Genomic DNA, 13,398 nt, shown 5'->3' on the forward strand with positions numbered 1-13,398 from the left:
GGTGATGCTTGTATCTACAACTCCTGATTTCTTTCCTAGGTTTTGTATCTCCAGGGTTGTCTCTCTTTATAATTTCTTTATTGTTTCTATTTCCATTTTTAGATTCTGAATGGTTTTGCTCATTTCCTTCACCTGTTTGATTGTGCTTTCCTGTAGTTCTTTAAGGGATTTTTGTTTCCTCTTGAAGGGCTTCTAGCTATTTACCTGTGTTCTCCTGTATTTCTTTAAGGGTGCTATTTATGTCTTTCTTAAAGTCCTGTATCTTCATTGTGAGAAGTGATTTTAGATCTGAATCTTGCTTTTCTGGTGTGATGGTATGTCTAGGACTTGCTGTGGTGGGAGAATTGGGTTCTGATGATGCCAAGGAACCACCTTGGTTTGTGTTGCTTTTATTCTTCACGCTTGACCCCTCTCTGCCACCCTGCATCCCACCCTCCTGCCATCTGGTTATCTCTAGTGCTACCTGCCCTTGATAAATCTGACTGGAGCCTGTCCTTCCTGTGATCCTGGTTGTATCAGAACTCTTAAGAGTCAAGCTGTCTCTGGGATCCTGTGATTCTGGGATCCTGTGATCCTGGGCTTGTTAGAGTACCTGGGAGTGAAGCTTCCTCTGGTTGTTGTGGGACTGGCTGCGGAGCTTGCCCCCAAGGTCTGCCTAGGGCACCAGACCAGACAGACCAGGAGGAACCTGAGCCACTGGGCAGGTGGACTTCCTGTGTGCTTGGTCCCACTGGTTCCAGTTACTCCCAGTTTTGGGACAGATGTTGCGTCCTCCTCACCTCTGATCCTGAGTGTGTCAGAGTGCCTGGGAGTGGAGCTTCCTCTGGGTGTTGTTGGACTGGCTGCCAATTGATAACATTTTCAATATTCCTGTAATGTATGGCTAAGGAATCCAAGGAGTGTTCTGTAGTCAGAGGAGAACAGGAAAGTCCTGTGAGCAGCTGAGTGAATTAATCTTCTCTCTCTCTCTCTCTCTCTCTCTCTCTCTCTATATATATATATATATATATATATTCCTATCTATCATCTATCTATCTGTCTGTCTGTCTGTCTGTCTAATCTAATCTATCATCTATAACCTATGTAGTTATCATCAGTTATTGGTTTATCTTATTTGTAGATAGCTATCATATCTGTTTATCACTTGCCTACCTACCAAATAACTTCACAGAAGTCGAGTATATACACAAAAAGCTGTACATATGCAATTGACAAAATATGAATTATTGGGAAATAATTAGGTGCTCCAGAATTCATCATTGCAATCTGTGCAATAAATTGTCTTCTCTGAAAGGGCTTCTTTGTCTCCCTTCTATTTTGTTTTGCTTTCAAGTTTTTGGGAAAATACTTAAGCATAATATTTATCTTCTTATGAAAAGTAAGTTTACAGTACCATATTATGAGCCACAGGCTCTCCATTGTGCAGCCTCTCTCTCTGGAACTTACCTAACTTGCACATCTCCTAGGCTAATAGTTTTCCATTTGCACTTTCCCTGTTCTCCAGAAGCTAGCTCCATGCTTCTCTGGTATTAGTGTTTCATGTTCCATGCATGAGTAAGAACATACAGAGTGTATCTGTTCATGTTTGGCCTAACATCCACTCATACTAAGTAACTGATGGAAACTCAAAAGAAGGAGAGATAATCTACATGCCCAGTGATTCTTTCTTTCTGGCACTAAGACAGAATTGCTGCCTTGACTAATCCTCAGACTAGATACAGCTAAACATCAGTTCTCTCTCCTTCATTCCCATTCCATGAGTATCTCTTTTTCTTTTTTTTCTTGGTTATTTCACTTACTTACATTTCAAATGTTGTCTACCTTCCAGGTTTCCCTTCTGCAAACTCCCCATCCCACCCCCATCCCCTTTCCCTCTATGAGCATGTTCCCCCACCCACCTCTGTATTCCCACCTCACCACTCTATCATCCCCCTACACTGGGACATCAAGCCTCCACAGGACCAAGAGTCTCCCCTCCCACTGATGCCAGATAAGGCAATCCTCTGCTACATATGCAGCTGGAGCCATGGCTTCCTCTATATGTACTCTTTGGTTGGTGGTTTAGTTCTGGGAAGTTCTGGGGTGGGCGTGGGGTCAGGTTAGTTGATATTGTTGTTTTTCCTATGGTGTTGAAATCTCCTTCAGCTCCTTCAGTCCTTCCCCTAGCTTTTCCATTGTGGTCCCCAGGCTCAGTCCAATGGTTGGAACAAACTTAAAGACAATTTTAGTAAGGTTTAAAATAATAGTCCCAAGGCAGACAAATTGTAAATCTCAGACACTGTGCAGAATTGGAAGACAGAGAAAAGCTGGAGAAAAAACAATGCCATTTGAATTAAGCCTCATGCAGACAAGTGGCCACATTACATAGAAGAAACTTTAGAGAAAGAGTAAGCAATTCCAAAGTACAATAAGAAGCAAACATAGGCTCTGGCCATCAAGCAAAAGATATTCTCAAGAGAAGAAAAGAAATGGTTAAACTTTTCTGAGTCTGTTCAGAACTCAGAGATTTGGGCAGTCACAGTAGAGCTATAGGCTGGACCTGAAGGTGAGAATTCAAGATAGGAAAAGTACACTATCTCATAGGAGATATTATTCCTTCTACTTTTTGGTATAGCTTAAGAGAGATTAAGCTTCCAGAAGAACTGGACTAACTCTTACAGGGAGGAAACTATGGTATGTCTTCATCTAGAGATAGATTCCATTTCTTATGTAAAAACATGATGGAAATGCATCGGACTCATGTATGAAAATTTCAAAATAATACTGTAAAATTACTTAAAATTTTACAAAAACATTAATTAAAATAACTAAAACATGAACTATATTTGGTTAACTCAAAATATAACATACAAGTTATGCCATAGTGAAAATTCTGTTTAAAGTTAATAATGAAAACATAGTTTTTGAGTATATATATACATATATACATATATATGAGTATACATATATGTGAAAATACAATATTATGAGGATTTTAGTTGTCCCAATAGGATTAATGAAATTCACATTAAAGATCTACACTTCTAGGTAAAATTACTGAGTCAATGCTATAATGTATGTGAGAGGATGGTAATTAAACAAAAGACTAACCTACTGCTACCAAAGAAGGCTAGATTGAATTTCTTCTCATTTATTTAACTGAAATAATGATAGCATACATCATTAAGAAATACTAAAAGGTTCACAGTTTTGGTGAGGGGAGATCTTTGGGTTAATAGTCTCATGTTCAGTTTAATGGGTCTATTTATACCATCACCTATTTATACTCTATCTTCTCATAATTTCCTAGGGATACTTGTGTTTCTATCAGTTATTTTCAGAGAGTTGCAGATGCAAGAGGTTTCTGGCTATGAATTTTATATTGTGAATATCCAAGAGTGTTAAGGATAGGCAGAGCTATTATAAACAAGATATAAGGACAATATTGTTTAATTTTGACTATTAATGCTATGTCCTCACATTAGTGAGCACTTCCAAAGCTGAAGCAGAATTCTTGGTTCCAGCCACAGTTGCTATGTTGTTGTAGCCACTACAGTTACTTGCAAGTTAGAAAGAGAGAGGAAATACTCTTCCTAAATCTTGGTGTCTAGTATTCCCCTTTTGGAAAAATGAGAGTCCAGTATCAGCAATAGAGAGGCTGGACTTGTAAATATAGCATTTTAAGATCATTTCAAAGATATTTTCATATTATAAGCAAAGTTTACTAGAATTCCAACAGTCAGGAATGAGTACAGGAAGTAGCTGATTTGCTGAAATAAAACTAAGTGTCATACAGCTTACATGTTGTTTTTTTTTTTTTTTACGCAAACTTCACATACTTTGGGTTTATCTTGTTATTAGTGTAAGTGAATTTCCTTGATTTGTAGGCACAGATCATAATTCCCTTCTTCCTATATTTTATAAATTCACCATATGCATATTGATAGAAACATGCATTGTTCATTCACATTTGTCAGTTGAGTGTATAACAAGGGATTTATGAGCATGGAGTACTGCTGTATTTGCATGTAGTATATACTATTTTAAAATACTTTTAAGTATTTTAAATTATTTTTTGCATATTTAGTAATTTCATAATTTTAAATATTAAAAATTACTCAGCAAATACTTTTACGTTGCTTAAATTTTCCTTACCCCATGGACCCCTTTGTCTCCATAGCAGTCCTTTGGAATCATTCCAGTTGGAAAACAAGACTTCAAATGTTGTTTCCCTTACCTAAGGTAATCGTGAACAATATTACTTTTTTTTTTTCAGAAAGGAAAGAAAGAGATGCTTGGCTCGCTGGAGAAACTTTCTGTACTTGGTCCTAGTTGCCAGCAGTTTAGCTCACCATAAGGGCCCCTTTCCTCTTTTGGTTCTCCTCAGTGAGGATTTTCTAGTCATAATGATTTCACTCCTAATTGAGTTTCTATTGTGAAATTATCTTAACTATATCTAGTAACAAGAGTTTATTTTGGATGCCACAATTATAATGCTTTTCATTATGGAAATGCTCCTATCTTGGTTAGGCAGCTCCAGAGCTCACGCTTCTATTCTGGCAGGCATGTAGGACAACAATGAGATGCATAAGTTAGAGTGAAGAAATACCAAGGTCTAAGAGAATTTCTGATACAGAAAACCACCAAACTGATTTGGCCCTCAAACTGTGCAAGGATAAAAGACATGCGATGTCTCCAAAGAAAGCCATCAAATTCTAAGAACAAGCTGTTTCATTCTTCATTTCATACTTGGATTAGTAAGTGCTATTCCAAGCTTGTTTTCCGTTTGAAAAGCCTTCAGGGTTGGAGGACTATTCAACCACTGCATTAATTGGTAAAGTTAAATCACTTGCCCACTGCATTTGCTCTAACACCCACACTCTCAGCACAACCATTGGCCACCTGTACTCAGCATGTTCTCACACATGGTCGTTAACTCTGAAAACTAATGCAAGCCAAACAAAGCCTGAGGAAGAAATGGGTTGCCAGAAGAAAACAATTAAAAAGTCACCTGTTGTGAAAAGACATATTTAATCAATCCTGCACAAATAGACCACCCAAGACTAAACACAAGGCTTTCTGAGCCTGGTAGTCACAATACAGGTGTGTCTTTGTGAATGGGGGATTGTGATGAGAATGTACTTGCTTGATCTGTTTGAACACTCAGGATGAAAGTGTTAATAAAATTGTGAGGCTTTTCACAAGTATTCAGGATATTTTTCTTTTGAAATGAAAAAAGTGTTGTTTTACCCATTTGACCATTAATAAGATTATTGACTGACATATCAGATAGCAAATGTTTGACTCAATATTTGTCAACATCTCGGCCTGTCTATGATGCTAACAACTTAAAGTTAAAAATGTTTTGATTAAATTGTCTTATTAACCATGCTGGGATGAATTTAATATACCTGAAAAATTAGTCTTTTTATTTTTTTCACTACGTTGTGTCATAAGCTTTAATATAGTGAGTCTGGAACTGCCAGAATACCAATTTTATTGTTTTGTTTTTGTTTAATTATAAAATTATCATGAAGATTATTACATTTCACTACATTAAGTTCAAACAACACTTTCTTTCTGTGGGTCTCCTCCCCCATCTGCTCCTCTACCCAGCTTCTTTTCTCTTCAAATCTCCCACTCCTCTGTAGCTTCCTTCCTGCATTTCATAAACTAGAAGATGAACTCTTTATCTACTATTTCTAAAATTTCAAAACTGTGATTTCCTTCCTGAAGAAATTTTTAACATAGTCTTTTAGTTTTATAGAATATTAGAAAACATTTCGGGACAAATAAAATTATTTTATGATGTTTAAACCCCCATTTTGAAATTTAAAAAAAATTTCAACTATTCACCATGCTAGGAGTAAGGGTGTTCAGGGGACAAATTGCTTTGTCTTACTGCACTGCCTCTACTCTGACCTCCTCTCATTCCTGTCCTTCCCTTATTTGAGGCATGCACAGCGCTGGCTGGTCAGTATCAGAGAGGAAGTGAATTTCTACACTACAAGCCCTCTACCTGACATAGTCTTCTGTGTTGTTTTAAAAAAGATCAGCCTGATATAGCTGTCTCATGAAAGGCTCTGCCAGTGCCCAGCTAATAAAGAGGTAGATGCTCACAGCCATCCATTGGACTGAATACCCCCAATGAAAGAGCTAGAGAAAGAACCCAAGGAGCTGAATGGGTTTGCAGCCCCATAGGATGAACAACAATCTGAACTAACTAGTACCCTCAGCGCTCCCAGAGACTAAATCACCAACCAAAGAGTACACATGGGGGGACTCATGGCTCCAGCTGCATATGTAGCATAGGATGGCCTAGTCGGTCATCAATGGGAGGAGAAGCCCTTGACCTTGTGAAGGTTCTATGCCCCAGTGTAGGGGAATGCCAGGGCCAGGAAGCAGAAGAGGGTGGGTTGGTGAGTAGGGGGAGGGAATAGAGGTTTTTTTTGAAGGGGAAACCAGGGAAGGGGATACATTTATTTACATTTATTTTATTTATTTTTATTTACATTTACATTTATCATTATTACATTATTCACATTTATTCATATTTGAAGTGTAAATAAAATATCTAATAAAAAAGAATAAAGCAAGATAAAAAGTAAAAAGAAAAGAAAATGATTTATCAAGCAAATTATTTTTACCATTAAGTATATATGGTATGTGTTTTGAATTGCATTTCTCTTATAGCTTTTCCACAAATATGCCCTACAAATATTCCATCTGCTGGTTCTACAATATTGATAAATTACAACTATAATCTTATTTGTATTTTACTTATTTTTTCTATAATTAACAAGCAACTGAATGTTATTATATTCCTCTTAGTCTTTTTATAATTCTTTCTTTGCAACATTACCAATAAATGACTGTATAAATAATTATGAAATCATAAAATAAAAAAGGTCAGCCCCTCAGAGAGATCATTGCCTTCTTTGGCATCCTTGATGAGATAATTCCATCTATCGCTCCAGCACAGTGTCCTCAAGGATCTTACTTTAGCTTTATATCAGTTGAACTAGGATCTGTGTGAGTTCAGCACATGTCTGTTTGCTTTGTACATTTATTTTTACTTTTAAGTTGAACAAACTTAATTTTTCTCATAAGAATTACAAAGAGATATCTATTATCTATTAACATAGATGGCTATAATAAAGGGCTATTATATTACAATTTGAAAGAATATGTTATCTAAGGGAAAATTCACTCATTCACTCACCTTTTAATATATGAAAATTTGCCTGAATGCTATTATTTGTTTATTTGTATATTTATTTTAGGTATTTATTTAATCATTTACCTTATGTGAAAATGTGAAATGTAGTCACAGGTTTTTGGTTCTTAATTGGTTTGCTTTAACTCTTATTGTTGGAGTTCATTGAATTCTTTTTATCCCGTCTTTTATTTAATGACCTTTTCCCAGTTCAAATTTCCTCTCAATCACATTTGCCCTAAAAATATTCTATGAAGTGTATACATACAAACAATATTAAGACACATCAGGTTGCATTTATAAATTCACACACATGTGTATGTAACAACCCTAATCAGTGAAAATGTGTGATTAGTTTCAGAGGAAGTGAGAGGGCCATTGTGTTGTGCAACATTTGTCCTAGATTAAGGCATTTTATCCTGTAGGGAAGGTCCTTAAACAGGAAGCTAAAACAACCCAAATAGCTTCAGGAAGTCCCTGAAACTGACTATACTCCCTAGACCTCCTCCCCTTCCCACAGCAGACAAGCTAAACTGCAAGTAAACTCTGAGACCAGACCTGCTGCCTCGAAGAAGCAGAAACCACCTCAGCTGCTTGGCAGATGCATCACTTGTTACTTGGAAAGGACACTCTCCAATTTGTTGATCTGCCTGCAGGCTGTGCACTGAGCTCCAGTTTCCCCACTTCTGTGTGCTGTGGCCTATGCTGAAGTGGACCTTGGTAATGTAGCTATATTTGAGTCATTCCTACTTCTGTAAGTAAGCCCTTACCCATATTCCTGTGAGGTAACACCGCTAAAACTCATGGGTTCACCGAGTTGGACTTTGGTGGTATCTGAACTTTGAAATGTTCTGGGCTTCATACCTGGGTTAGTAGACCGGTGTAGCATCTCCTTAGAAGAAGTTTTGTCACACAATAACATGGACAATGACAAGGGTTGAAAGAAGAAAAAGGAAACTGTGAAGGGATGTAATTATATTTTGAATTTTAAAAAGTGAAAGAAGAGAGCTCATGTATTCTGCTTTGGCTTCGAGTGTACAGACACTAATGCCCTAGTGAAGAACACTAGTGAAGGGCACTAGTGAAGGGCAGTGGACAGTGAAAGACCAGGGGGCGTGTTCAAAGGACCAGGAGATTCCCAAGTTAATAGGGGCTCTGAGGAGGAAGGGCTCCAAGCTTCTGAAATAAGTGCACAGTAGCATAGAGCAATAGAAATGGAAAACATTTCAAATACAGCAGAAACCAAACAAAAATGGCCCAGGAAATGGAACTCAGCTCAGGGTCTGCTGTAACTCAACTGATCCCTCTCATGGACAGCCTTTTTAATGACTGTTAACAGGTGCTAGCCACTAATGTATCCTTCAAGTAACATTTTCATGAACAGCAGCAAAATGATTTCAGTGTTTAATTTCTTATTTCCAGTGCTGAAGGCTGGTCACTGATATCACCCAGGCAGAAGTTCCTCTGCGTGCTGCATCCCCTCATTTAGCCCCCTTCATATTTTTCTCTTTTAAGAATCGATCAAAGGCACCATATTCCTAAGCCTCTAAGACCCTATCCATTCTCTTAATATGAAATCCATCCATATTTAATATTGGTCTGTCCTGCTCCTTGTCCTGCTCACTATATTCCCCAAATACCCCTGTTGTGGATGTTTTTGTGTATATTTGGTCCCTTTTAAAAATTATTTCTTTAGAATTTTGTAAATGGTTTGATTATATTTACCATCCCTCCCCCACCTTTTCCCAGATTCACCCTGTTCTTTGTTTGTTTGTTTTGAGACAGGGTTTCTCTGTGTAGCCCTGGCTGTCCTGGAACTCACTCTGTAGACCAGGCTGGCCTTGAGCTAAGGAATCTGGCAGGCCTCCCAAATGCTGGGATTAAAGGCATGCGCCATCACTGCCTGGCGTCCACTCTGTTGTTTAGCACACAACAATAAACTTTACATGTTTATTTTGCTTTCGTATCACACTTCTCACAGGATGTCTTTTCCAATTTGTAAATTGTATTTCTGTACTAAGATTGAACCCAGTGCCTTCAGCACCTATGCTAGCACACCGTATGCCTGTTTCCTGGCATTAAACTTCAACTTGAATTTACATCAGATGTTTTATTGTGACTATTTTTTTTTTAAGAGACACTGCAACTTTTCTTTGTGTAGTGTGTGGTCCTAAGTATTTCTGAGGCTTCTGCCACTTCTAGAAATATAGATGCATAGTTTGAAGAGCTTGATTTAGGATATGATGATAACAACTTTTACTTAAATCTTTTCTTTGTTTTGATCCTTTAAAAATGCACAGTGATACATATGAATTCCTTTTATATTTGTTTCCACTATTTTTGCATCAGCTTAATATTTATGATTTCTTTTACTAGTAATTTTCACTTTGTTCCTCCTATGTGGACTCCTTTGATATCAACTAATGTGAGAATAATTCCCATCACCAACCTACACCAGCCTTAAGGTATCAGATGAAATGATAAGATCTTTTAAAAGAGTAATGGGAGAATACCAGGTCTGAGAGACAAAGGACTTTCCAAGCCTTGTGGTTCTTAAATGGCAGAATGTTTGCAAAGCTATTACTATAAAGTAAGCTCTCTGAAATGTCCGTATCACAGGTAGTTAGGTCTTAATTGACTCACGTGAAATGTTATTTTATAGTTTCAATTAGACATTTTATCCCTTTAATGCACACACTGAATTTTGGCTGTTTTGTGTACCATTTACCGTTTAGCTAAGTGGACAAGTAATCTGCTGATAGTTTGATTGATGACAGACAGATGGGAAGGGAGACAGATATACAAACAGCAGTACTAACAAAATGCTTCCAAGTCAGAACCTCTGCAAGATGATCGGAAGCAGGAATTGGACAGGATATGAGTGTTGCTGGTAAAGCTTTCCAGAAATAATATCCTAAAAGAAAGCAGAAAATTCATTCTTCTGAAAGTATCTGTTCTAAATCATAGTTGTGTGATGTGAAAAACTTAAACATGTAGCCACAAGACTGTGAAGTTTGATTTTTTTTGCTTCCTTCTTATATTAATTTATTACTGACAAGAGGATACAGAATACAATGCAAAAAGAGCAAGCATTGTTGCTTTATAAGACATAGAGCTCACTAACAGAAAACAATATCAATGGGAACTGCAATGCATAGTTAAAGCAGAAAAAAAAATCTGCAAAATACATTCCAGGAACATTACAATAAAACTTTTGACAAAGTGGGAACCAGGAAGGGAAATGAGTTTTAACAGAAAGAAAAGACGTTTACAACCTCTTGTGGCTCTAGGGAGAAAAAGCTCACCCACATAGCTCCCTTTAAGAGGTTTCCCATGTTTAACGAGCTGCATGGAGATTCCCATATGGCTATTAAAGAATTATATTATCAAATAGAAAAATAATAAGTATATTAAAAACAGTATATAATCATGCTATTGGAAGGGAAGGACAAGGCCATGAGCACATCATACTTCTTAAGTTTGGAAGAGCAGGCACTCAATAAATGCCGCGCATAGTATGAGCTTTGAGAGGCCACTTTCGAAATCCAATAGGTAACTAAATAAATAATGCAATCTTGATAGCCCTCAAAATAGAAAGTAAATGGCCCATTAAGAGAAAGCATTAAGAAATCTTATTGACTCAGTCTTGGACCCTTCAAGTTCTCCATTATTAGCAAAACGCACACATCAATAGTTACCCACACAGAAAACAGTCTTGTTAAAAACACCTTCAGGCCATAAATTTTCGTCTTTTGTCAGCTATTGACCAATGCTTCTAATTAGAGATTTTATGATTTTTATAGTGTTATAATTTTTTGCTTTAAAGCCGCATTTTAAAATGATAGGGCTTATTTTTAGAAGGTGATAACCACCAACATTTATAATTATGTTGAGTTAGTATACAACAGAAAAATTCTTGCTTGGCCGTTCTGTATGTTTGCTTTGTCCTATGAGAAGGGCAGAGGATAGTGTTCTTCTTTTTCCATAACAGTAGTGGTAGAATGAAGTCGTTGAAAGTCATTCTCTATAAAAGAAACAACAGCTGAGGCCCCCTGCCCCCCGACGTGAACTCTATAGAGATGCTTCTGCTTGCTGAGTACTTGTTTCTTAAGAACCTGGAATACAGACAAACCATTTCACGTTTGTTTGTTTGTAACAGAGTCATGTGCAGACTTTATAAATGACAGTATTTTCAGCTTCAGGCCGTGCGTTATTCCAGGTCTTTCGATCCATGTTGGGGACATAACTCCAGTGTAAGTGTTAACATGGTCCTACTGTCCATGAGCATGCCAGTGAGCCTGGAGACACAAAGCCGCACAGTCACTGCAGACAACAGGATGGGGGCATCTCCAAGTGTGATGGAGATAGCATGGTCCGCCTTTCCCTGTTCTTCCTTGGGGAGGAAGCTGATTGCAGTGATGCTCTCTCTGCCTCAGGCTTTGTGCCCATGTGTCTTTTCACGCTCCCCTTCCTGTATCATTCTCCCTATTCCTCTCAAGTTTTCTCTCCCATTCTCCTTCTTCATAATGCCTTCTTTGTAGTCAGAGACTCCACCACTCCTGGGCCTTGTTTTGGGAGGGCTCATTCATTATTACAGCTTAAAAAAAAATAAAAACAAAAAAACCTCTCATTGCTTCAACTTCACAATTTCCTGCCTCCGTTTTCTGTCAGCAGATACATTATAGCCCACTGTCTACAGAAAGTAGGTACTATGACATACATTTTATTTGAGATGACTTAGCTGTTACGTAAATAATTATTCGTCAGTCATCTCTGCCTAGCAATTGGTTCAGCCATGAGTGAGCTAAATATGTGTGCCTTGGAATTTTCTGGAAACAAATTTTGATCTCTAAAACTTAATAATACAAGAACAAAGTTGACAGTTGCTTGTTCTTTAGTGAAGGGAAAAGGGATAAGGTGATATTATTGAAGAGATGGGAAAAGAGTATCTGGAAAATATTTAGACAAAGGAAAGTGGAAAAGAGAAAGGCAAAGAGGAATGGAAGAATGGAAGGAAAGAGGAGACAAAGGATAAAGGGAAAACTGAAAGAGCAGATGAATGCAGGCCAGGAGAGGGGCAGAGAGAGGCAAGGAGAAAGGCCAGGTTTTCGTAGCAGCAACATCAGTGCTAAGTACTGTTGGCGATGCTGCAGTGACGACTTCTGAAACCCCTTTTCTGCTTGGATGAAGGCTCCAGGATGTGTCTTTTTTTCTCTCTCCTTTCTGATGTTCATGTGTGACAGTTGTCTACCACATATGTTCTTCTTTTATTTACCTTCCTCCTGGAACACTGTAACTATGAGCTCACCCTCTTAAGTCAGAATTCTTCCTCTTGCCCAGAGCAAGGTATTTTTGTACTTAAGGAAGAAAGAAATCCAAAAGGAGCTCCATATGATTTACTATAAAATTCATTATTGTTCTAATTTAAATAATTAGATTAGGTTATAGATACTAGTAATAGGATACTATTTAATTTTTGTCTTCAAGTTTAAAATAAAGATAATTCTAAGGGATAATAATCATAAAAATTTTGTTCCATGAACATTTTTATTCTTAAGATGTTCATACTGTTTTTCTATAAACAATTATATAGTCACTAAAATAATAAAATATACAGTCTAGAATAGTTCCATAAATTACAAATCAATAAGAAAATAAAACACAAAAAGGCCCGCAATAAGGCAATGACAAATCATAGATTTATAACATGTATATAAATATATATAATTTTGCATGTAAGCTTGTCCAATCACACATATCTGGTGGGCAATAGAAAATACTTTCTACTTTTATGAGCCTAGAGTTCTTTGATTGGAGGTAGGTCTTAGACAGAAGGAACAAATGCCAAATTGACATTTGTAGGAAGGACTTGAATTGACAAAAACAAAAATCATTGGACAAATAAAGCATCTAAATATGAGTGTATTAAACATTTGTTACCTATAATAATTTACATGCAACTGAAGATATAATTTAAACAGGTTTCAGCACAAAATAGTTTTGTTTTCAAAAAGAAATGGAAATGGTAAGATTTTAGCTATTCATCTATTTAATATCTGCCTTCCTTCTATCCATCTGCCTCTAACACCACAATTATGAATCAGGAGTAGAGGATAATCACAGGAGTCATGTGACTCCTACTCGCTCCAGTTTACACCAAAGGCTGTGAACTTAGGTTATAGAGGGTAAACCTTCAGAGGGGC

This window comes from Mastomys coucha, unplaced genomic scaffold (genome assembly GCF_008632895.1).
Source record: "Mastomys coucha isolate ucsf_1 unplaced genomic scaffold, UCSF_Mcou_1 pScaffold9, whole genome shotgun sequence".
Classification (NCBI taxonomy): domain Eukaryota; kingdom Metazoa; phylum Chordata; class Mammalia; order Rodentia; family Muridae; genus Mastomys; species Mastomys coucha.